The sequence below is a fragment of the Oncorhynchus clarkii genome, chromosome 9 (assembly GCF_045791955.1).
Source record: "Oncorhynchus clarkii lewisi isolate Uvic-CL-2024 chromosome 9, UVic_Ocla_1.0, whole genome shotgun sequence".
NCBI classification, from domain to species: Eukaryota; Metazoa; Chordata; class Actinopteri; order Salmoniformes; family Salmonidae; genus Oncorhynchus; species Oncorhynchus clarkii.
In genome coordinates, this window is record NC_092155.1 from 22,252,338 (window position 1) to 22,278,404 (window position 26,067).

The window sequence follows — 26,067 nt, forward strand, 5'->3', positions numbered from 1 at the left end:
ATCAATTCACATATGGTGTCCAGGGCACAGCTGGGAGCTGGGGGGGGGTGGGGGGGGGGGGTCTATAACAGGCGGCAACAGTGAGAGACTTATTTCTGGAGAGATTCATTTTTAAAATTAGAAGCTCGAACTGTTTGGGCATAGACTTGGAAAATATGAAAGAACTCTGCAGGCCATCGCTACAGTAGATTGCAACTCCTCCCCCTTTGGCAGTTCTATCATGTCGGAAAATCATCAATTGAATAATAAAAAGGCATCTACAACGACCCACTCTTAAATGTATTGTTGGAAATAAGACTTATTGTGATCCTGATTGTTATTTCATGCTAATTTAACCTTTTTGGGATAGGGGGCAGCATTTTCACTTTGGATGAATAGCGTGCCCAGACTGAACTGCCTCCTACTCTGTCCCAGTACATGCATATTATTATTAGTATTGGATAGAAAACACTCTGAAGTTTCTAAAACTGTTTGAATGAGTATAACAGAACTCATATGGCAGGCAAAAACCTGAGAAGAAATCCAAACAGGAAGTGAGAAATCGATTTTCAAAACAGTGCCTATTGAAATCCCAGTGAGATATGAATGAGGATGTACTTCCTAGGGCTTCCACTAGATGTCACCGTCTTTAGAAACTGGTTTGAGGATTCTACTATAAAGGAGGAGCTCATAATAGCTCTTTGAGTGAGTGGTCTGGCAGAGAGCGTCGGTCTCATGACGCGCGCTCCCGACAGAGTTTGCTCTCGTTCCAATGCTTTTCTTCAGACAATGAAATTCTCCGGTTGGAACCTTATTGAAGATGTATGTTAAAAACATCCTAAAGATTGATTGCATACATCATTTGACTTGTTTCTACGGACTGTAACGGAACTTTTCAAGTTTTTGTCTGGAGGAAGTGCTCGCGCCTCATGAAGAGGGATTACTGGCATGAACACGCTAACAACAAGTGGCTAAATGATGGGCTTTATGGAACAAATCAGTCATTTATTGTCGAACTGGGATTCCTGGGAGTGCCTTCTAATGAAGATCATCAAAGGTAAGTGAACATTTAGTGTTTTTTCTAGCTTCTGTTCATGCCAAAATGGCGGATATTCCTCTGGCTGTTTTGGGTTCTGGCGCCGTTCTCAGATTCTGCTTTCTCCGTAAAGTTTTTTTGAAATCTGACACAGCGGTTGAATATAGGATAAGTCGATCTTTAATTCTGTGAATAACACTTGCATCTTTTATCAATGTTTATTATGAGTATTTCTGCAAAATCACCAGATGTTTTGGAATCAAAACATTACCGCACGTAATGCGCCAATGTAAACTGAGATTTATGGATATAAATATGCACATTATCGAACAAAACATACATGTATTGTGTAACATGATGTCCTATGAGTGTCATCTGATGAAGCTCAAAGGTTAGTGATTAATTTTATCTATATTTCTGCTTTTTGTGACTTCTATCTTTTTCTGGAAAATGGCTGTGTGTGTTTTTGTGACTTGACTCCAACCTATCATAATCATATGTTGTGCTTTAGCAGTAAAGCATTTTTGAAATCGGACACGATAGGTAGATTAACAAGATGTTTATCTTTCATTTGCTGTATTGGACTTGTTAATGTGTGAAAGTTACATATTTCAAAAAAATATTTTAGAATTTCGCGCACTGCCTTTTCAGCGGAATGGGTTGTCGAGGCCCTGTCCTAGAAAGGTTAATAACTTTTTTGTGAATGTGGATTCCTCTCTGTCAAAGAAAATGTAGATAACTTATGGATATCCCTTGCATTATACTAAGGGACATTTCCCTTCTCTGCTTCAGTTTGATCCTCCTGATGTACTGGAAGTGATGGAGGTAATGGGCAACATAAAGATATCAGCACCAGGTCATGGTGAGATTGGTGCCTCTGGTGAAATCGATCACGGAGCCTCTAACATAGATCTTCACCATCTATGCAAATGGGTATTGTTCCTAAAGATTTGAAAATTGCCAAAGTTATCCCCATCTATAAAATCAGGGGATCCTAAAACTTTTACAAATTAAAAATCGGCCAATATCTGTACTGCCATGTTTTTATAAAATCCTAGAACAATTGCAGTATAAGAGAACAAAAAATGTAAATCAACACTATTCTATTAGAGCACCAATATGGTTTTCTTAAAAACTACTCCACAGATATGGCTCTTTTACAACCTGTGGATCAAATATTTACAGCCCTTACCAATAAATACCCTCTTGGCATCTTTTTAGATTTATCCAAAGCATTTGACACGGTTGATCATGAAATTCTACTTTCGATATTTCATTATTCCGGTTTTCATAATTACACAAAAAGTATAATTAGTTATACAGTTATGTTGATGATAGAAAACAATATGTTTATGCAAATGGCTGTGCATCTACCAGGGCCAAGATATCCTGTGGCGTCCCACAGGGTTGATAATTGGACCTTTGTTATTCCTAATCTAAATCAATGACCTTGCTGTTGTGTGTCTTCTACCGTACTTCCTATTCTCTTTGCTGGTGACACCAATTTGATCTCAAAATGAATTTTGATTCACTAATTCATGAAGCCAACTCAGGCATGGTCACATTTTCTGAATGGTTCCAGATAAACAAATTATCTTTCAATGTAAAAGAAATCCAACTTTATTGTATTCACTAGTAAGAATAAGAAATAGTCACATAGAACTCTGAGGATTCTAGGCTAATGAATGAAAAATTAACCTTGAAAGATCCTATTGAATTTGTCTGTTTGTATCATCAGAAAGATGAGTGGTTTGGTTCATCAGGCTTGCTTCGTAACTCTTTACTATAGCTTCATTTACCCATATCTTATTTACTATAATATTGTCTGGGCCAGTACAAACATCTACCTACACAAATGACTCATTTACAAGACTAGCCACCTCAGCTATTTACCTGGCTCCATCTGCACCTTTAAGACACTAAATAGCTTATCCATTTACGACATCACTGTACACCAATTATGCATTATTATCTACAAATACTCATATCTCCCAGACAGTTTACCTAAACCCTTCAATGGATTCTTCCTGGTTAATTCTGAAATCCATCTATATAACACAAGACACTGCGATAACCTTCACCCCTCCCCACTGCCTCACCTCACATAGTCAATTCTATATCAGATAGAGATACCACCCTACTCTGGAATTCTTATCTTCACATAGCCAAGTGAAGACTGGGGGTCAGCCTGATGAACCAAACTACTCCTCCATATATCCCAACTCTCACATACTCACATTTAAAACAAAACATACACGGTTCATTATTGTGTGATTGATCGGTTCATTTGTACATTTATGATTAGTGGAGTTTGCAATATGTTTTAACAAACCTTATTTATTTTTGTACATGTATATTGTATATTGTGATGTGGTTTTTATAATGAGCCCTTGGGCATCCAACCACACTTGCAAACCTTATTATTTTATTTGTATTATTGTTTATCACAAATTTTATTTGGTGCAAATAAATTACAACTAAACAAAAGTAAAAAGGCATTTCCATTGAAGTAGTTTAACGTGGCTCAGATCATAAATGGACTGGAAGACAAAGTCAGGAAATTACATCCCCGAACTGAAATGTTGAGTAAACTGATTAAATAGCATCTCTTACACATTATTCTTTAAAAGAAAGTCCCATTTTCAGCTAATGTAAACAAATAAAACTTTTTTTTTTTTAAAGATAAAAACAAATGGGGGTTGGCAGCGGAATGTAATTCCACATCTGGTTTCATAATAGAAAAGTTCTCATTTGTTTTACGCTCCTCGCTAACAAACGTAATACCGGAGACAGAGTGAGATAGAGAGGAGCCAAAAGTAAATTAGTGGGACTTGTCGTTTACCTCTGGAGTGGGAGTGTATTTGTGAAATGTTCCCCCTGTCCATTAAATCCACTCTGTTTAGAAATGGAAGAGAGCTGCCAATATTCATGGGTTTCAGTACACTCTGCAGTGTGGTCAGACAAAGTCAAACTGACTTGCCCTTTCCTGTTTCTGGCACCGAAAAGCACATTGCAATGGTCTGGCAGTCGCACACGGCTTGGTGTGTGATATCCACACTGATGGACAATGCAGTGGGGGAAAAAAACAGGTTTATTACTTGGAATATCACAGGAGTGGAATGCAAAGTGAAAAAGACCACACAGCTCTCGTTGGACGTGGTTAGCTAATAAAGAGAAGCTATTTACATCTCATTTTCTTCATTAAGGTTGGTATAAATAGCCCGGCAACATCCTGGGATACAGGACAATAAGAGCAGCCCCCTCCTTTCGTTCTCTGAGGACATTTTCCTTTGAGCACTGCACTGAAAATACCTTCCAAGTCCCAGAGCAAAAGCCCTGAAGACTGCTGTACGGGAAGACTGCTGTACGGGAAGACTGCTGTACGGGAAGACTGCTGTACGGGAAGACTGCTGTACGGGAAGACTGCTGTACGGGAAGACTGCTGTACGGGAATACTGCTGTACGGGAAGACTACTGTACGGGAAGACTGCTGTACCTTAACACGCCTACCTCGTCTTCAACAACAGCATACCTGGGAATGTATTTATCCCCTTCAAAATAAGCTTAATGCTTTAAAACCTTCATCCCTGTGTCTCTTTGTAGATTTGCAGTATCATACCAGGCTATACAAATGTATGCACATAAATACAATTTATACGAGTTGGCCACTTATGGAACGTAATATATAAGCTGAACACTGGTTCAAAGTTTAGATAAAGATATAAATAAAGTTCTTTCTTTCCTCCGCCTGCGTTTTATGTCCGAACAGAGCTTGTCTATTTAGTTAAAAGCAAAAGAACGTGTCTGGGGCCGTTTAAAAAAAATGATGACGGCCTTGCATAAATTATGCAAAGTTTTGTCCTTGTGCCAAGCAATGCATCCACTGAATAATAATTATGAGAGGGACTTAGGGATATGAGTATGCAGGATATGAGGAGAATGCCAATGTCCCTTTCCTACTGTGACCAAACACGACCAAGTGAGAGAGGGGGAGGGGGCTGTCTTGTCATATCTGGTCATTATTTCTCTTGTGCAAATTGGACGGTTAAGAATTTATATCATAATGCATGAGTGTTAACCAGCTCATAGTCCATGATTTACAGTATATTCTGAGAGTTCATATCAATATTTACTCAATGTTTGGAAAAAAAAGTTCATACATTTCATATTCAAATGTACAGATGGGATTGGCATTACCCTATTGTCATATTTAGTGGCTTACACCTCCCCCTCAAAAAAAAGTGCTTTATGAATAAATACATTCCTAATTCAATGAGCATTTACTAAATTAAAGCACATTCACATAACATCATTTTGGAAGTGGAGGCACCACAAGAGCAGTTGGGTAACTGTGATTGAAATGTTATACTTCGTATGAAATGGAATCTTTATGGTGCCTAATGTTACTACAGATGCATTTACATTGAGAAGACACCCCTTTAATGTTTTATTTCACCTTTATTTAACCGGTTAGGCTAGTTGAGAACAAGTTCTCATTCGCAACTGCTACCTGGCCAAGATAAAGCATAGCAGTGTGAACAGACAACAACACAGAGTTACACATGGAGTAAACAATAAACAAGTCAATAACATAGTAGGAAAAATAGAATCTATATACATTGTGTGCAAAAGGCATGAGGAGGTAGGGAATAAATAGGCCATAGGAGTGAATAATTACAATTTAGCAGATTAACACTGGAGTGATACATGATCAGATGAACATGTGCAGGTAGAGATACTGGTGTACAAAAGAGCAGAAAAGTAAATAAAATAAAAACAGTATGGGGATGAGGTAGGTAAATTGGGTGGGCTATATACCGATGGACTATGTACAGCTGCAGCGATCGGTTAGCTGCTCAGATAGCAGATATTTAAAGTTGGTGAGGGAGATAAGTCTCCAACTTCCGAGATTTTTGCAATTCGTTCCAGTCGCAGGCAGCAGAGAACTGGAAGGAAAAGCGACCAAATGAGGTGTTGGCTTTAGGGATGATCAGTGAGATACACCTGCTGGAGCGCGTTGCCATCGTGACCAGTGAACTGAGATAAGGTGGAGCTTTACCTAGGATAGACTTGTAGATGACCTGGAGCCAGTGGGTCTGGCGGCAAACATGTAGCGAGGGCCAGCCGACTAGAGCATACAGGTCGCAGTGGTGGGTGGTATAAGGTGCTTTAGTAACAAAATGGATGGCACTGTGATAAACTGCATCCAGTTTGCTGAGTAGAGTATTGGAAGCTATTTTGTAGATGACATCGCCGAAGTCGAGGATCGGTAGGATAGTCAGTTTTACTAGGGTAAGTTTTGCGGCGTGAGTGAAGGAGGCTTTGTTGCGAAATAGAAAGCCAATTCTAGATTTGATTTTGGATTGGAGATGTTTGATATGAGTCTGGAAGGAGAGTTTCCAGTCTAGCCAGACACCTAGGTACTTATAGATGTCCACATATTCTAGGTCAGAACCGTCCAGGGTGGTGATGCTAGTCGGGCGTGCGGGTGCGGGCAGCGAACGGTTGAAAAGCATGCATTTGGTTTTACTAGCGTTTAAGAGCAGTTGGAGGCCACGGAAGGAGTGTTGTATGGCATTGAAGCTCGTTTGGAGGTTAGATAGCACAGTGTCCAAGGAAGGGCCAGAAGTATACAGAATGGTGTCGTCTGCATAGAGATGGATCAGGGAATCGCCCGCAGCAAGAGCAACATCATTGATATATACAGAGAAAAGAGTCGGCCCGAGAATTGAACCCTGTGGTAGCCCCATAGAGACTGCCAGAGGCCCGGACAACATGCCCTCCGATTTGACACACTGAAATCTGTCTGCAAAGTAGTTGGTGAACCAGGCAAGGCAGTCATTAGAAAAATCGATAAGAATATGGTGATTGACAGAGTTGAAAGCCTTGGCCAGGTCGATGAAGACGGCTGCACAGTACTGTCTTTTATCGATGGAAATAATTAATACTCTTGTCAATAACAATTAAAACAGAAAGGGTGCTGAAACTAAATGGAAAACCAGGCATAGCCACAGTCAGGTCAGTTGTTGGTCATTTGACATGCAAAATAAATTTCCTTATTACCTAAATCTGGTGCCATCCCTCCAGTAAGACAATGGGGTAGGATTTCAGGTTGCTCCTATCACCTTTAGATCTGTAAGTAAAGAGATCCAGGTGTGAGTAAAGAGATCCAGGTGTGAGTAAAGAGATCCAGGTGTGAGTAAAGAGATCCAGGTGTGAGTAAAGAGATCCCGGTGTGAGTAAAGAGATCCAGGTGTAAGTAAAGAGATCCAGGTAATGTGACCATTCATCACATTATCTCTTACACATAGCCCTTTCTGGTTCGGCGCAGTTCGAGCAAGGAGGGTGGAAGACAAGGGACGCTTGGTCCTCGTTGTTTTCCCTCAGAAATTCTACCTTTTCCTCAACCTACTTTTGTTTGGACATTTCCCGTAAAAAAAATAATAATAAAGTGTCAAACATAGCTAGATGGGGCTGGAAAACAGACTGATAATTTCAGAGTCCGTATGGAATGTCCGCTCGCTGGTAATTTTCAAAGCATGTCCTCTAGTGTTACATTACTCATGCATGTACACAAACATACTTCAAATATAGAGACGTACATAATTATACAACCACACAGGACACACACACACACACATCTGATCGTCACCGAGCCTGTTGGAAGGAGTCACATTCACTGGCCTGTTCCCTATAGTGGGCAGATGGTGTGGCACAATTAGGACCTCTGGTTCTCTCAATCCATCTCCTGTACATTGTATAAAGAGCTGAACCTAGTTTGGCTATCGCTGTCGAACACTCAATCGCACAGCTCTCTCGCTCTCTCAGTTGTTCTCTCTCAGAATCAAACTCTCTGCTACACCTGTACACTGTTGCTTTCTCTGGACCCTCCTTTTTTCTCTAAGACAACTTACTTCTGTCCATGTATAATTTGTCAATTTCCCTCCTCTGTCCACATGATAGTCAGCCTTCTGATAATCACTATCTGCTATTTTCACCATCTCAACCCCGAATTCCCCTCTGTCACCACACTCACTCATTTTCCTCCCTTCCCCTTCCTACTCTCTCTTTACTAGTGTGGCCCGGGTGTGGTCTGAACACATTTCAGAATCAGATACCGAGACAATAGGAAAGCGAGTGTTGCTTTCACACCCCAATTACCGTGGAAGGAATTGTGCCGAGCCACACAACGAAGGGAACGTCACAGAGGAACACGACATCCCCTCGTATTCGCCTTCCATCCCACGTCCCGTAGCAAAAGGCGGAGGAAAACACTCCGCCGTATCCGACACTGGGCGAGGGCCATTCGTGGAGAATGGTTAAATAAGGATACCGTGAACCGGAGTGGCCAATAGAAAGGCCTCCCGTTGCCCAGGGAATCAGCCTTTGACCAAAAGGGGCCTCGCCGGAATCGTCCCGACACACATACAGACGACGCCGACCTCCACGCACACAAACACAGAGCGTGCCCCGACGTCGCACCCCACAGAAGCAGGCGTACACAAGCGCAAACTAAATAAACAAGACGTTGATATAAGCGCAAGCACACACAGACATTGGAAATAAAATGTACTTCCCGGTCTACTGTCTCATATGTCTTGACCATATATAGACAGCATTTGGTATTTCCACAGCTTCACCTACAAGTCAATGACCATATATAGACAGCGTTTGGTATTTCCACAGCTTCACCTACAAGTCAATGTTTTCCTCTTCTTTCTCCATCGATTCCTCCATGTCTTTATCCCCCCGTCACATAAACACTGAATTTCCATCAGATCCAAACCCCTTTCTGAGCACTAGGCCATGAGCCGCCTTCAGACTGCCAGTAGCACACTATTTCCCTCACCTGTGACGACGGAGGGGGGGGATGATTCACCGGGGCCTGCCACACTGCATCGTCATACGAGCGTTCTCAACACGAAAGCAACCCAGAGAACTAACCTGACTGTCAGCTGCACTGTGACCTGCAAGAGTAGAGTACAAACTGTACAGTATGCTTATAAGCAGGTATCTCACATTACACCCAGAGGGAAAACTTCAATGAGCAAAATGCAATTCAAGTCAGTTATTGAATTAAGTAAACGCAATTAGGGCCTCACAATCCAAGTTAGCATACCGGTATAAAAATACAGCACAGAAATAGAGTTCCACAGAGTTGAAGGGTTGGCAACACAATGCATAAAAGATGTCAAATGCATATTGTAGCTTTAATATGCACTACCCTTCCGCTCTGTCTTTACCTCATCCTTCTTATTCTTTCCATTCTTTCCAGGTGTTCATTATTCCACCCATGGAGCACATCCTCAGGGTCGCATGGCGTTCTAATTTGTAATTAACTGTGGGGCACGAAGTTCATTGCCGGTTGTGACCCTATTCTTGTGAACAGGCCCAGTCATGGTCTCAGGGCAGTACTGGTAGCCTACTCTGGTATGCAACCGCTTCTACTCAATAAATCCCATCACAAAAAGACTGAAACTAGACCGCCGTTAGCGTCAGCACCACCGACACGAATACTGAAAGCTTTGCTTTTAGGCACAGTAGTGTGGTTTGCAAGACCTGTCCTGTCTGCTAAATTGGAGAATTTGTTTTGAGAATCTGGGGTATTTTCCATACACGCTAGCTACACATCTGTCTATCAGGAACGGTGAGTGGGAAAACAACATGTGAGTAATACCTGGACTTCACAGTTAACCTCATCCAAAGCTGCGTACCCGACAACTGTACGTTTTACAACGGTTGAAGGATTAGCCGTGTGTACGCTAGCCGTATTGGGTATTACCGCCATTCAGGTACACAAAAGCGAGGGCGGGTGAGTAAACGTCTGTGCTTGCTTAGTGGAGAGCTGCTGTGTGGCCGCAACATTGCAACACGAGTCCACCTGTGGCCTAGCAAATAGGATTCTGGGTATTTTGGGGAATTAGAGGATCATGATGAAAGGAAGAACAGACATGAGTAACCCCAGCCTCAATACTTCTCTATATGCTTGCGTTACACAAAGGACTCAGATAAGCGCGGACAAGCTCAGAGGGGAAGGAAAATGAGCCTAGGAAGCGGGTCAAGATGTAGGGGAGGGTAGTCAGTTGTGACAGATTCCGGATGCTTTGAATCGCCCGAGAACACTTAACCATTGACTAGGGGCTGGCAGAGTAGCATTCTTGACCATCTAACTCACAAGTCTGTAAACACAAAGAATTAAGTCATTATTGGAGTCTCTACCTGCCCTGAGAAGTGAACACAACACTAATGAATGAGAATAGAAGGTGCGTCAGAGAACAGAGGGGGGCCTGTGTGTGGGTTACGGCTGGGCAATGTATCAAATTAATTCAATTCATTTGAATGTATGTCTCAGCGCTAACAGAATGGTTCATATGGACGCTGAAAAACACAGACATTTTACAATGTAGAACACTGCAGACCCTACTAAAACGGGAGTATCAACAGACATGATTATAGAAAATGGATGCTGAGTTTGTCACATGCGGCATTGGGGTAACCAGTCGTGTAAAGTACTTAAGTAAAAAATGTTTCAAGTACTACTTAAGTCGTTTTTGGGAGTATTTGTAATTTATTACAATATATTTATATTGTTGACAACTTTTATGTTTACTTCACTGCACTCCTAAAGAAAATGATGTACTTTTTACTCCATACATTTTCCCTGACACCCAAAAGTACTCATTACATTTTGAATGCTTAGCAGGACAGGAAAAATGGTCCAATTCACACACTTATCAAGAGAACATCCCTAGTCATCTCTACTGCCACTGATCTGGCGGACTCACTAAACACAAATTATGTAAATTGTGTAAATGATGAAAATTGTGCCGTATGTGTTGCTTATGTGTATATATTTTAAATATGTACGGACAGCCAAGGGGCACACCGACATTCAGACATCATTTACAAACTAATCATATGTTTATTCATTTCATACTTTTACTTTTGATACTTATGTATATTTTAGCAATGACATTTACTTTTGGTACTTAAAGTATATTTAAAACCAAATACTTTTAGACATTTACTCAAGTAGTATTTTGCTGGGTGACCCAAAAAAAGGTATCTTTACTTTTACTCAAGTATGACAATTGGGTACTTTTTCCACCACTGGCAGTACCACTTATCGCTAGCAGCATTTTAGCCATGGACTGTAATGTGCTAGCTGTTTGTATAAATGTGCAATGACCATAAAAAGATGCATTCACATAAGGAATTGGCAACTCATTCTGAGAACATGTTCTTACCCAGGTAGGCCACTTGATTTCAACATCTTAAAAAGGGAACAGGCTATGTCGTCCAAACTGTTGGGAGCCGGACAGGATGGTGTATTCATAACAGTTCAACTGTTCTTGTTAGCAACCTTGTTAGCAAGCGAATAGATCCAAGTTGGCTAGACTTGAAATATAAATATTAGCTGGCTACTCAATAGCACATGGGCTTATGCTGGAGAGATTGTTTATGAGACCTGTGTTAATTTTCTATAAAGCCTGCGACCAGAAGTTGGTCATTATTAGTGGATGTGCATGGTTCTGGCTAAATGTGCAATAAAAACAGATTTTCCATAGATTTGAATGCCATTTATTATTGCAAAAAAAGCAGGTTAAACTATTTTGATAATGGGTTTTATGATTGTGGAAGATAGGGATTGTAAAATTATGCCTAGGCTGAAATCATTAGATCAATTCCTGGCTGTTTGAAATGCAGTATTGACCATTAATTGTGCAACAAATTGAAACGTATATAATTTGTGTGTGTGTACCACATTTTCATATTCATTAGTGAGTCGTGTGAAAGGCAGTCTATATAACGTGCAACAATCTTGGGGACTTTGTACGCATACCTTCTGACATTGCCATACATGTTCTGATAGAGCTTCTTTTGTTATTCATTTGCTGATTAAATCTGCAAAGCAGAGACAATGGGAAGCTCAATGGCCTCTCAGCGCTTCTCTCAGACTCCCTCACCGCCTCACTCCATCTGATTGAGTCATGTTGTCATCGACTCGCCAGGTGTTGCACACATGGGATTTACTGTCACCTCTTATCTTACAACTTTCCCAAAGATATCATTCCTAGTTTTGCAGCACACACACCAAAAGGCGATATGACATTTATTTGTGCAATTCTCAGAGTTCTCGATGCATTAGGGATTAGGGATAGGATTGCTTCAAAATGACTAGAGGCAGGGGATAGGGACAAATATTTATAGAGAAAAGACAAGTTGTATATTAAAAAGGGAAAATCATTCTGTAAATGGTAAATCCGCATGGCAACAGTACTTGCCTTTCCATAAACACAAACAACCTTCACACCTGAACTTGTAACCAGCACAGCACCACACACCTAAAGCGGGATTGAAAACCTTGCTATAGGTGTCATTGTCAACGCTCCCAGACATCATTGTGCTTAGATTGCCCCCTAAAACAACATGGCAATATACTCTGGCATATATTTGATTGAGACTCCATGAGAATATGAATCCTGTAAATGTGGTTCCTGTATCCTGGATGTGACATGAATAAGTCAATGTTTCGAGAGCTAAAAATAGTAAAGTAATAAACTATTTGGTAGACCTAGCAATGAATTTGGACAAATATTGACTCCATCGTTGCCCTCCGGTCAAAATTACTCTGGGTTAGCATGTGACATTCAACCTATAGCTTTATAAAAGCAGCCATGTATTTTCTATATTCAATCCAACTATGTGTATTGTGTGAAACGAGAAGACAAAATTAACTCAAATGATATATAAACGTAATTTAACCATGCTTTCTCACAACAAATTAGAAATTGAATATAAATCGTCTAAGCGGTCTTAAGTGAACGCGCTTACAGTTTCCTAGTTTTCCTCTCTACCTTAGCTTACAGAGAGAGAGAGAGAGAGATTTATACAATACCCACTTGAGTTTCATTCCTCTCTCGATCTGTTAAGTTCATATTCATTAAAACCCACCTCCAGCTTTCCCTGCTATTCAATCCTATACAACAGCAATAAACAGCACAGTGGGGCTCGCTCAGGTAAAATAATTATTTGGGTAAATACAGAGTGACGAGGGAGCCTGATTCAATCTGAAGAAAATACTATCTGTTCGAAGATGTTGGCAGATTGTCGAGAGAAACAGAGGGAGAGAGAGAGAAATACAGAAAAGGTGGAAAACAAAAAAGAGATTGAGAGTACAGTTTCCTTGCTCCGCAAACAACATATTTCTCTGAAAGACAGTGTTAAGTTAGGTTACTCTGTGAGCTGTCAATAGTGTTGTCTGTCATCCTGTCCGGACACAGTCTATATATTGATTAAGCTGTATATCACTTCAATTCTACAAGACATTATTTCTAATTAAAAAGTATGACATAAATTCTGGATTTTATAGGGCTGCGGCTGTAAATAAATCCCAGGAATGGCTGAAACTGATTGCGGCGGTGCTCTGTGTCCGTCTGCGGTTTAGAACCACCCATTCAAGGGTGGACTCCTACGATGGGCCCCCAAAGGGCCTCCTCCGGTATGCCAGGATCTTTCATTTGTCTCCAGAAAAGTAAGACACACATCCAGAATTTGTCAGCCCTAATCTTTTAAGGTGGCACATTTTTCACTTTCCCTCTGCCTCGGAGTGAGACCGAGCATTATCATATAGCAGGAAAAAAATTGATGAATTAATCTTCACAAGTTGTCGTCGTATTGGAAGCACAGAAAAGGGACATTATTTGTGTTACTCAAAGTCATCCGGAATCCTTCTGAGAGAAATTGGGTTAGTTTAGGCTGTGACTGACAAGATGGCGCCACTTTGCTTTCTTGTTGGGGTTTTCTTCACTTACATGTGTTTTGCTTTTAGGTCCTCATATTGATACTGGGCTCATGTCCACTGTACCCCATGCTCAAATTAGACCAGCGAGGAGACTGGAGAGAATTGCCTCTCAAAACGCAGCCCAAGCCCTTTCCATTTGACAGTTTCTGATTACCTCCGGGTGCGCGCTGGTTGTCAAGGCAGAGACTCCGGAGACCCGGTCGCTGAGTGTCGTTTATTTTTTAGACGGGCACAAAGGGACACCTAACTTCACAGGTGGGAGCTAGAGGTACGGAATGAGAAGAAGAAAAAAAAGAAAGGAAGAAAATAACATTACATGGTATCAACGACAACCTGCATGACAACAAAGGAGGGCATGTGTATTGGCTCTTTCACTCTCCTGTACCTCCATTTGTATACCTGCCAGAACGAGACCGACTACGACCACACTAAAGCCCCTAGAGCCAATGAAAACATTATTAACCACAGGGTGGGGTTGGTTGAGATTCCTCAGTCATATTATATGATATCCACTGGTATGACTGTCAGCTCCCTTTAAATCTGCATCAGCACATTCTATTCTAGCTGTTAGTTTACATTAGAATACATTATTGAGGCTCTGCAAGAGGAAGAGGCCCTTGGGATGTCACAATACAATTGAAGTCGGAAGTTTACATACACCTTAGCCAAATACATTTAAACTCAGTTTTTCACAATTCCTGACATTTAATTCTAGTAAAAATTCCCCGGCTTAGGTCAGTTAGGATCACCACTTTATTTTAATAATGTGAAATGTCAGAATAATAGTAGAGAGAATGATACATTTCAGCTTTTATTTCTTTCATCACATTCCCAATGCGTCGGAAGTTTACATACACTCAATTAGTATTTGGTAGCATTGCCTTAAATTTTTTTAACTTGGGTCAAAAGTTACGGGTAGCCTTCCACAAGCTTCTCACAATAAGTTGGGTGACTTTTGTCCCATTCCTCCTGACAGAGCTGGTGTAACTGAGTCAGGTTTGTAGGCCTCCTTGCTCGCACACGCTTTTTCAGTTCTGCTCACACATTTTCTATAGAATTGTGGTCAGGGCTTTGTGATGGCCACTCCAATACCTTGACTTTGTGGTCCTTAAGCCATTTTGCCACAACTTTGGAAGTGTGCTTGGGGTCATTGCTCATTTGGAAGACCCATTTGTGACCAAGCTTTAACTTCCTGACTGATATCTTGAGATGTTTCTTCAATATATCCACATAATTCTCCTTCCTCATGATGCCATCTATTTTGTGAAGTGCACCAGTCCCTCCTGCAGCAAAGCACCCCCACAACATGATGCTACCACCCCTGTGCTTCACGTTTGGGATGGTGCTCTTCGGCTTGTAAGCCTCTCCCTTTATCCTCCAAACATAACGATGGTCATTATGGCCAAACAGTTCTATTTTTGTATCATCAGACCAAAGGACATTTCTCCAAAAAGTACGATCTTTGTACCCATGTGCAGTTGCAAACCGCAGTCTGGATTTTTTATGGTGGTTTTGGAGCAGTGGCTTTTTCCTTGCTGAGCAGCTTTTCGGGTTATGTTGATATATGACTCGTTTTACTGTGGATATAGATGCTTTTGTACCGGTTTCCTCCAGCATCGTCACAAGGTCCTTTGCTGTTGTTCTGGGATTGATTTGCACTTTTTGCACCAAAGTACGTTCATCTCTAGGAACGGGTCTCCTTCCTGAGCGGTATGACGACTGCGTGGTCCCATGGTGTTTATACTTGGGTACTATTGTTTGTACAGATGATAGTGGTACCTTCAGGCATTTGCAAATCGCTCCCAAGGATGAACCAGACTTGTGGAGGTCTACAATTCTTTTTCTGAAGTCTTGCCTGATTTTCCCATGATGTCAAGCAAATGTTTGAAGGTAGGCCTTGAAATACATCCACAAGTACACCTCCAATTGACTCAAATTATGTCAATTAGCCTATCAGAAGCTTCTAAAGCCATGACATCCTTTTCTGGAATTTTCCAAACTATTTAAAAGCACAGTTAACTTAGTGTGTGTAAACTTCTGACCCACTGGAATTGTGATACAGTGAATTATAAGTGAAATAATCTGTCTGTAAACAATTGTTGGAAGAATTACTTGTGTCATGCACGAAGTAGATGTCCTAACCGACTTGCCAAAACTATAGTTTGTTAACAAGAAATGTGTGGAGTGGTTGAAAAACAAGTTAATGACTCCAATCTAAGTGTATATAAACTTTCGACTTCAAATGTACAAGTTCCCCATAATAATAGCCTTGTCCCAGCCAGAATGTCCTAAAGGACAGGATCTCCTGATTCTGTAGCATGATGTACAAGTACACCCCCTGGACAGGACGCTAGTCTATCGCGAGCCCATAATGTACTGTTATTACGTCCATGTGAGCTCCTGTTTAAGGCCATACTGTCTGGAGTAAAAGATAAAAACATTTTTGGTGAACTATCCCTTTAAGACTATGTGAGCTCCCCATTAAGGCCATACTGTAACTCTACTGTTATTAAGATCTGAAACTTGTCAGGGTGCATGTCAGAGGAGCAGTGGGGCACACGACATCGAACTTCCCCAGACCGCATTGACTTAATCAGACTTGACTTTGTCAGATTTGTTCCCTCCCTCCTGAGGTGGCGCGGGGGGGGGGGGGGGGGGGGGGGCTGCTTCTGAACAGCCTCATCAAGCCAAGTGGAACCTTCCTCACACAGCACAGCCCTCTGGGAAAGAACAGGCAGTGTGTGACCGAGGGTGGGGGGGGGTGTAGTCAACGCTTCTTGAACACATCTCCAGGCTTATGACTCCATTTTGGTTCATCTCAGAGATGGGCCTCACGATTCAACCATGAAAGTTCCATGAATTATCTTCTAAACAGGTTATATTGTTATCACAGCCGTGGTATCAATCAATATGGTCCATACGGTGAAAGTGGACTAATTACAAGCAGTTGCTGACTGATCTTTAGTGTGAGATCTGAACTGGTGATGATTGCAAAATCTTTTAAGGTTCTCAAAAAGATATCACCCAATGATTGCACAATATAAAAGTAGGGGTTGTGATTCACAATGAATTACAAACATACAACCTCGGCAGCTTCAGCAATGGAAAAAGATTATACCAACAGTGATAAATATTCATAACACAAATAACATATTCAGAACCAATTCACAAACAGAACTAGCCGAGGTCCCACCACCTCATGTGCCATCATTATAACATGACAATGTGCCACGGATGGGCCACTGAATACATCCATACTGTATGAGTTGGTTATGTAAACCAGTGAGGGGAATAAGCTGTGATTCCCTCGTCTCAGCAGCAGCCGTAGCAGCACGGCAAACAGCACGGCATGTATATTTAGAGCAAAGCAACTAAGGCAAGGGGGGACATAGGTAGAAACACAGAGCCAGGCTACGAGCTGAGCAAGCAGAAAGCATGACTGGGGATAGAGAGGGGGTGGAGGGCGGGGATAGAGAGAGGAAGAAGAACAATAAATTCAGAGGCGGAGAAAAGGAGGGAAGGGAGAGAGAAAAAGAGAGGAAGAAAAACTATGGAAGAGGGTGAAAGACAGAGGGAGATATAAGGGGGTGAGGGAGGGAGAGAGATAAGGGGGTGATGGAGGGAGAGAGATAAGGGGGTGATGGAGGGAGAGAGATACGGGGGTGAGGAAGGGAGAGAGAAAGCAGTGTGGGGCAAGTAGAGCATCACAGAGTATGCAGAGAGCATGTTGTTTGGGAGGTGCTTCAATTCATACCAAACAATGAATTCAAGCAAGGACAAGACATGTACACATTCTCTACATTAACACATTGGAAGCGTCCAAAATAGCACCCTATATTGTGTCCTATTCCCATTATACAGTACCCCATCGGGCTCTGGTCAAAATGGGAAGTGTACTGTATCACAACCTGCAATGACCTTTCCACCTGCTGTGGCAGAGGTGACTGTAAACATGCCTCACACTTCCATGGCGCCACAGATAACAACGTTCTATGTGGCAGAGTGTCAACAAATTCTCCACTAGAGATATCAAAAGTTCATCAAATGACTTTTTCAGTCATTTTAGGTCAAACACCAACGTGATCTTCCTTTGTGACATTGAGTATTTTTTTTTGCCAAAGCACCAGCAAGACCTGTAAAGTCAACTGTCCTCGGGTTGAATTAAAATTTGAGGACGCTGCTGACTTTGCTCAAAATTATTCCTCTCACGTCTACTCGAACTCCATTTAAATGACTTTGCATCGTTATAGAGAGACCTAGACAGCATGACTGTCGACTCAAACTAACAAAACAAAGGACACTGCTTTAAGATAACTAAACCAAAACCTAGGAGTACATGTGACCAGAACCCAATGTGGTCAAATAGACCTTACACTGCTGTCACTAGGGCAACCTAGGTGGGTATGCAAAGCTCTCTGGGAAAGATGTATTGGTTGTAAAGTTTTACTGCTAGCCGGGATTCTTAGTGCTATCCATCCCTACCCTAAATCCTAACCCCTACCCTAAGCCTATCCGTAACCATAGCCCTTACCTTAACTGTGTTAAATTTCAACTTCAAATGGGGTGACGTCAGATTCGGGACTTCCCAAGGATCCCATTCAGAGGCTCCCCCAACGTTCCACCGGCATAGTCTCCTTCCGCCCGATTGGACGTAAATCAAAGTGACCGCACATTAGGCAAAAGAAGGTGCATAATTTGAGGTCTTAATTCCATGTCGGGAATTATTAAGATGATTTGTAATGAAAGTAGACTACGGATATAAATTCATTTGACACCTTTCAACACTAATAGAGTAGCAAACTTCTACGATTGCATGAGATCCGAGCAGTAAGCTGTTGGGGTTGAAGACCCAGAGATCTATAAAAATGGGGCTGCATCTCAATTGTTTATACTTGATTCTTCATGCCCTCTCTCATAGCCTCCTTCTCAAAAGACAATGGAGGAAAAGATTGGAGGGGAGGAACATAAGGGCGACAGGTAGCCTAGCGGTTAAGAATGTTGGGTCAGTAACCAGTGACTTTTCGGTTCGAACCCCCTAGCTGACTATGTGAAAAACCCTAATTGCCCCTGTAAATCACTCTGGAGAAGAGAGTCTGCTAAATTATGTCAATATAATCAAGAAAAAACAATTGAGACTCGCTCTGTACATGGATAAGATGCATTAAATGTGCTAGCTTTCAGCTATAAGCCCGCACAACTACCCCTCACTGTTGCCCCATGTTATTCAAATGCACAACAGCGTCCTTGTCACTTTGTGACTAATATGCCAATTACATTTGACTCTGCAGCTTCTCGTCCTTGCTTCAGTTCATACTGTGCAGAGGGAAGGACTAGCTGGGACATTAATGCATATTTATTTTACAATAAACATGGGATTACGCTTAGATTAATTTTAGCCAGAACGTCCATGCTGTTTTCTGTATTATCCAGCAGAGGAGGAAATGCCATTCAAATCCCCTCGAGGCCAAGTAACATGAATTGCAAAATCTCCCAGTGTGATTCCGTGTGGCGTTATTGAAAAGGGTGACATCGCACCTTACGCTGAATTTATTAACCTCTGCCACTAATAACGTGCACCATATTCAGACCGCCGACTGACGGATCCTGCGGTTTAAGATGAAGTCACTCCTGCAGCTGCGGACGATATGTCAGGCGTCCGAGAACTGTTTTTTTCAGCGAGCCAATATCTTCTCCTCAATCTCTGAGTGGCAAAGAGAAGAAACATCCGGAGTGGGGTGGCATTTACTGAAAAAAACAGCCTGCAGTAAGGAGAGGGGAAGGGTGATGGGGGGGTATTAGTGTGGGTAAGCTCGTCAAAACCCACAGGTGGGGGGTGGGGGGGGCACATGGCATGACTGCATCCGATTTGGAGAGGGAGAGCTGAAAGGTGCACAAGAAAACAATAACAAATTCGAAAGCAAGATGGGGAGTGAATATGAGATGGATCAGAAGGACAGGGTTGAGAGGTAGGGGGAGGGTTAGCATGAGGCGGGTAGAGACTCGAGGCACAGCCAAATGGAAGCCAGCTGCACTTTTGCATGATTACACAGAAAACATCATTTGCATCGGGGAGCGCAATCCAAACATGCTTGGTGGATGGGTGTGGTTACTGACCAGAAAAACCTCCTGTCGCTGAGGGGGGATATTAGTGGTTTAACAGTGCTGTCCTGGAGATTTGCATATGTTAATGACCACCTAGCATTTCCCTAACCATCAACTCATCAAAAATCACGAGAGGAAACAAGTGAAATAGGAGGACCACATGAATGCTCATCATTAGAATGTGGTGTAGGAGATTAAATAGACATGCAATCTTGCCCTGTTGCATATTCATGGTTTCGAAGGAAACTTCTTTGAATTTGTGATTAGTTTCAGGAAACTAGGCGCATGTCGTGCATCACTACCTCACAGGGGAGCCAGTTCAACGTAAACTTTTTTAAATTTTTTATAATTTTTTGGAAATCATTCTAGCAAGCTAACCAAAGTCAGCCAGGTCTTGACTGCTGTTGTAAGGTCAGAACGCTCGGATCAAACCTACTCCTCGGCCAGAGTGTCAAGTGGGCGCTCTGAACGCTCCGAGAGTGAAACGATCTGAATTCATGAACAGACAATCTGATATCGCTTTGATTGAGCACTCTGAGCGCACTCTGCCACTCCAGATTGAATTTACGAACACACCTGTAGTAGAAACCAGCCTTTAGTCTTGAAATCTTTGATTGTTTAGTACATGGCCTCACATGTGAATCCTCAAAGATGGGTGGGGCTAAGGCTTAACAGGGTGTGAACGATGTTGAACGGTGTAGACAAAGATGAGCTTTCCAGTAGATGTACAAAAACATACAAGGGCCATTTTCTCAAAAGTGAGGTTACAAGTGTATTTACTTCCCCATTGTTCCTCAACTACAGTGTATGATATACCATTTTCTAGCTCAGAGTTAGAAATGGTACAAAAATACACCATTTCAAATGTTTCTACATAAGACCGAATCGAGCCGGTAGGTCACATTTATGCCAGGTCGGTTGAATCACTCGGAGAGGGGAACTTAATAGCAAGCTGAAAAATGTTGTTGGAATCTCCTGAATAAAATGTGTTCATGATTTTCTGTGTTTTGGGGGTGAGTTTGAAGAAACAGTGCAGGGAATAGTCTTGTCATGATATTGGCAGCTGTTTGATCTGATGAGGAAGTGGATTGACTTGTCACATACCTGTGAGTGGTTCTTCTCTCGTCAAAACTCCTTACAAATCCAGTACATCACATCTCAGAGACTAGAACCATATATCCCATCCTAGAACAGAGAAAGACACCGGTTTTTGATTAGTAAAAATAAAAAAGATATTCACAACATAGTTAAACGATTGAATCCATGACAATGTGGATGGTTAGGTTTATTTTGAAAATGCCATCATTGTGATCCTCACAATCCTTACGATTATGCACATGAACATTTGCATGTATATGAGCCGTTTGTGTCTCTTCAGCTGGCCATTAGAAGTTATTTCAAGTGTCTGAAGAGCTATCCAGGCAGAGAGGAAGAGGAAGAGAGAGGCCCAATTCAGTGGAAAATCTGTCATCCTACAAGCAGTTGACATTTTGTTGTTTCGCCCACCAAACAAGGAATTTTTGTATGGAAATCAATGAGTTGCAAATTTGGTCAAAAAAAATAAAAAATCTATGGCTTATTCGCTATGTGAGGTTTATATGATCAAATATAAGTTGTTACGAGTGTACTGATACGTGACACTTTATATCAGAGTTGTTGAGAACACGATGCATATCGATGGCATGAGGCTAGTAGCTTCTCTCTCTCCATTGAATACAGGCGGTTGACGTCAACAACCCTCACCGAATATTCAAAAAAAGGATTACAATAATGATATGTATCCACCAATCCAAAGAAAGGAAAGGCAGGAGCTAGACAGCCAACTGTGCTGCATTATGGACAACGACTCACATTGTTAGGGCGGAGAGACGTGTATCTTGTCAGTATATCCATAATCTTTGATTCAGGTCACATCAGCTTTTAATGACTGATTTATTAGGACTCAACAGGTCCCTTCTGATGGGAGCCGGACAACAATCCTGATTTAAATTGCATTAACACTGCAGTAAATATACATATAAGACATAAGAATTTTGATGACTGCTTTTCATTTTCACAGAATCTCTTACTCTTGCTCAATTTTAGCAGTCTCTCTCTCTCCCACTGTGTGTATCGCTGTCTCTATTTCTCTTATTGTCTCTAGAAATGCATCTAGGTTTGTCATTCTCTTCCTCTTCTTCGCTCTCTATCAATCTCGCTCTCTGCATCCCCTTATTTGAAAAGGCTTCAGCTGTGAAGAGGTTGACCTTAATCACAGACAAATTATCATTTAGACAATTTATGATTATGACAATTCCTCTCGAATTAGTACTTCCGAAATGTGCATAATTGAAACAGAAATACACACCAATGACTTCTTTGTGTGTGTGCAACAGAAGAACGGGACAAAACATGTGTTGTCATCCTCTCCCTGGAATGATGGCTTGCTTTTTGCATTTACAGGGGCTGTGAAATGGATTCCCTTTAAAATGATCTTGATTAAATTTCATCCATCACAAACACAGCCAAGACACAAATGTCTGCAGATTGAGGCGACTGAAGTCCACACATCTGATTAGAATCGTAAATCATACAAACAGTGTGTTGCACTAGCGCCGGCTATAAAGCCGATTACAGAGTAATTTTCAGCCGGGTACTTTCCCAACTCAAATAAACTTGGTTACCTTTCGATTCGCTAGTCAGAAAAAAAGTCTGCGGATCCCGCGAGAATTAACAATATGTATCTTCTAGCAATCAATTGATAGAGGCGTTTGTCAATCACAAAGTGAGCGATGGCAGGGAAACTGCTGGTATGACTGTAGTGATGGGTCTTTTCGGTGAACCGACTCATTTGGCTCCGTTCACGTAAAATAGTAGGCTCATTTGGCTCCCAAACAGCTCTTATTATGTCAAAATGCTTATGTCGACCTACAACCATGACATAATTGCAAATCCCCATATAAAAAGGTCAAAAAGGTAGGCTACCACTATGTCATATCGTTAAATTAATGTTTTAAAAAAATCATAATTTAAGCACCGGTAAAAAAAAAAAAAAAATCAGCGTGGACCAGATTGATGCGCTCTCCCCACTATTTATTGTTTCTACAAATTAGGATTTAACCTTCTTTAAATAATGATTTTGTAATTAATCTGCAGAAAAACGTTTTTTCTTTCTTTCTGACTTTCAAAAAATAAGTAGTGGTAGTAGTATGCAAATCAGGGAGACAAATGAACGGTTCTTTCACCGACGTTAACCAAAAATATCCCTTAGAAAAGAGCTGTTCGTTCACAAACGGCCCATCGCTAGTCTGCTGTCGGTCCCGCCCGCCTCTCGGTACCTGGGTGTGTGCGCGCAGTGGTTGCAGTCGAATTTCCATGTGAGTGAATTTGCACTTCCCATATAACGTTAATGTGGTAACGATGAGTTGAAATCCACTAAGTCTATTGTTTTCTGGCACATTCATTTATGTTATTTTGCATGCCATTAGTCCGACATTAACCATGGTCTGTTGGCCCTGGGTCAGTAGATATATATCAGTACAGTGGCTCATGTCGGGCCAGTAAGTATCCTTTCAGTGCATTTTTGCATTCCATTTCAATATTTACCTGCTCTGTCGCAGTCAACAATTGAAGACTACAAGCGTAGGTTAAATATCATGCTATCTGTACTTGACCATTATGATTGACCATTCATTTTTAAGCACCACCATGTTCTCGCGAGTCAACTTTTTCATTGAGAAAAAGTTCATGTTGGACCCTGGCGTTTCATATGCAGTCACGGAGTGGTGGCTCATAGGCTATTTACTGTGCTTTAATTGACGAACAGCAAGCTTGACTGATTTATATAAAAGGTGTCAATCTCATACAGTGCCTTCAGAAAGTATTAACACCCCTCGACTTTTTCCACATTTTGATGTGTTACAGCCTGAATGTAAAATATTACATTGAGATTTTGTGCCAATGATCTCCACACAATACCCCACAATGCCAAAGTGGAATTGAGTTTTTATACATTTGTATTAATTAATACAAAAATGTAAAGCTGAAATGTATTGTCATTAAATATTCAACCACTTTGTAATGGCAAGCATCAAAACGTTCAGGATTAAAAATGAGCTTAATAAATCACATAAATTGCATGGACTCACTGTGTGTGCAATAGTGTTTAACATGATTTTTGAATCACTACCTCATCTCTGTAGCCCACACAAATAATTATCTGTAATGTCCCTCAGTCGAGCAGTGAATTTCAAGAACAGATTCAACCACAAAGACCAGGTTTTTTTTCAATCCTCGCAAAGAAGGGCATCCATTGGTAGATGGCAAAACATTTTTACAAATAAAAATAAAGTGACACTGAATATCCCTTTGAGCATGGTGAAATGTTTAACTACGCTTTGGATAGTGTATCAATGCACCCAGTGATTAAAGATACAGGTGTCCTTCCTAACTCAGTTTGCCCTGGGAAGAAGGAAACTGCTCAGGGATCATTTCACCATGATGTGATTTTTAAACCGATCCAGTTTGATGGCTGTGATCAAAGAAAATGTAGTATAAATCAAAACATTGTAGTTACTCCACAATACTAACCTAAATGACAAGAGTGAAAAGAAGGAAGCCTGTACAGAATAAAGATATTCCAAAACATGCATCCGGTTTGCAACAATGCTCTTAAGTAATACTCAAAAAAATGTGTCAAAGAAATGTACTTTTTCATCCTGAATACAAAGCATTATGTTTGGGACAAATTAAACATCACTGAGTACCACTTCATATTTTCAAGCATGGTGGTGGCTGCATCATGTTATGGATCGACAAGGACTAAAGAGGAGGGGGGGGGGGGGGTTAGGATAAAAATAAAACAGAATAGAGCTAAGCACAGGCAAAATCCTAGAGGAAAACATGGTTCAGTCTGCTTTCCGACAGACACTGGGAGTCAAATTCACCCAAATTCTAGACGATTCTATGCTTCCAACTTTGTGGTAGGCCCTTTCCTGTTTCAGCATGACAATGCCACCATGCACAAAGCGAGGTCCATACAGAAATGTTTTGTCGAAATTGGTGTGGAAGAACTTGACTGGCCTGCACAGAGCCCTGACCTCAACCACATCGAACACCTTTGGGATGAACTGGAACGCTGACTGCGAGCCAGGCCTAATCGCCCAACATCAGTGCCCAACCTCACTAATGCTCGTGACAATGTAATAATGTCCCGCAAGCAATACTCCAACATCTAGTGGAAAGTTGTCCCCGTAGTAGAGGCTGTGAAAGCATCAAAATGGAGGACCAACTCCATATTGTTGCCCATGATTTTGGAATGAGATTTTTGATGAGCAGGTGTACATACTTTTGGTCATGTAGTGTACACTGGAGTTCTTTACCAAGCTGACATTACAGTTTTGACTTAAAATTGGCTTGAAAATCTATAGCAAGACTTAAATGGCTGTCGAGCAATGATCAACAACCAACTTAACAGAGCTTGAAGATTTAAAAAAAAAGAACAAAATGGGCAAATATTGTACAATCTAGTTGTGCAAAGCTCTTAGAGACTCAACGCTATAATCGCTGCCAAAAGTGATTCTAACATGTATTGACTCGGGGTTTGAATAGTATTTTGTATGTATCAAAAACATTTTTTCGAATTTTTCTACTTTGAAAGTATTTTGTGTGGAACGTTGCACATTTTTTATTCATCCATTTTAATCCCGATTTGTAACAAATTGTGGGAAAAGTAAAAGGGGTGTGAATACCTTGAAGGAACTGTATATCATTGCCATTCATAAACTCATACAACAGTTATATGTCTGTGGTAGCGCATCCAGACAACTAAAGATCTAATTTATGTTTTCTATATGAAGTTCATCAGGACGTGCCAGACAATGACAAAGTGAGTGACTCATCAGGAGCCTACTGAAATGCATCGGTTAGAGAGCTGTTGATTTGGTTCCCCTAATTTGCATACTGGTAGTCTTTTTGGCTTTGATCTGCAGATACATTTTGAAAACAGTCGATGAAGATGGTGAATACTCCTCACTGCAGGAACAATAGGTAGGCTAGCGGGGTAATAGCCTCGCTCTCGTCCAAAATATATATAAGAAAACAGATTTGAATAGTTAAAAAAAAAAAGATACTTGTGGTATTTTCAAAGATAATGATTTAATCAAAG

At 41.2% G+C, this 26,067-nt stretch overlaps 1 protein-coding gene across 2 annotated transcripts in view; it reads right to left on the minus strand.

The window, feature by feature from the left end:
- LOC139416094 (adhesion G protein-coupled receptor L3-like) overlaps positions 1-26,067 on the minus strand; it is a 356,247-nt gene that overhangs the window by 285,036 nt on the left and 45,144 nt on the right. Inside the window, exons 2-3 of one of the 2 annotated variants that reach the window (XM_071164366.1) lie at positions 21,027-21,107; positions 13,975-14,082 (exon numbers count right to left, since the gene is read on the minus strand). The gene's annotated coding sequence lies outside the window, so the exon portion shown is untranslated. The remainder of the gene's footprint in view (positions 1-13,974; positions 14,083-21,026; positions 21,108-26,067) is intronic. The other variant, XM_071164365.1, reaches the window with a different exon arrangement.